At 39.5% G+C, this 887-nt stretch overlaps 1 non-coding gene across 1 annotated transcript; it reads right to left on the minus strand.

Moving 5' to 3' along the window:
- Positions 1-558: 558 nt before the first annotated feature.
- Positions 559-630, minus strand: TRNAD-GUC (transfer RNA aspartic acid (anticodon GUC)). The gene has a single exon. It is a non-coding gene; the product is annotated as a tRNA-Asp (tRNA).
- Between the last annotated feature and the right edge of the window lie 257 nt (positions 631-887).

Genomic DNA, 887 nt, shown 5'->3' on the forward strand with positions numbered 1-887 from the left:
GGTTCCGGTAATGATCATCAACTGGCTATGAATATCTGGTTCGAGGTTTCATTCCTCGCGCAAAAAGGAACAATAACTATGGAAGACATTCTTAATTTCGTTACGTTAATTGAAAAAGTAACTGAGTTAGAATCACCGTTACTCGTTAGAAGTAACTATTATTTGTAACTGAGCAATTCGTTAATTCCAAACACTGCTAAGTAGTAAGAAAGTTAATTAATATCGATTCATTCTTTGATTCCTTATGAGATCATACATAACTCGCAAATGCATTTAATTTTTAAATATGAGTGTCCTCCCAAAAAAGGAATTGCTCGCATATCTTACATAAAAAACGTTCAGTATCTTGACACAGAGATCTTCCTCTGCATGGATCATGATCACGAAACTCAACAAATTCTCAGGGAATTCTGGCAAAATTAACGGAAGTTACGAAGAAATTACAAAGGTGATGATGACAAATAATAATAATAACCCGTGGCTCTACAGCCCTGGAAGGTCCTTGGCCTATCTCCCGACTGCCAGTCTGACTCACACAAATAGGATAAAAAAAAATATCTCCCCGGCGGGGAATCGAACCCCGGTCTCCCGCGTGACAGGCGGGGATACTAACCACTATACTACCGAGGACTGAAGCGCAAACATTTCATTAGGTATTACAATTTTCGTGCAACCGACTTTTACAGTAGTGACAGTGATATTTGACTAGCCCAGATATGGCTATAGACATTGTCGTATGCAGGAGGGAGCTGCTGGGGCTGAAGCCCATCCTGATATTTTCAGAAAATCAAAATTTGCAAATGAAAGCAGCAGTAGCGGCGATTGGGTGCCACAAACTGAGGGAATTAGGGGCAACGACAATTTACTTTTAGAATTAGATATAATAT

The sequence above is a fragment of the Lepisma saccharinum genome, chromosome 1 (genome assembly GCF_977018435.1).
Source record: "Lepisma saccharinum chromosome 1, izLepSacc3.1, whole genome shotgun sequence".
Taxonomy (NCBI): Eukaryota; Metazoa; Arthropoda; class Insecta; order Zygentoma; family Lepismatidae; genus Lepisma; species Lepisma saccharinum.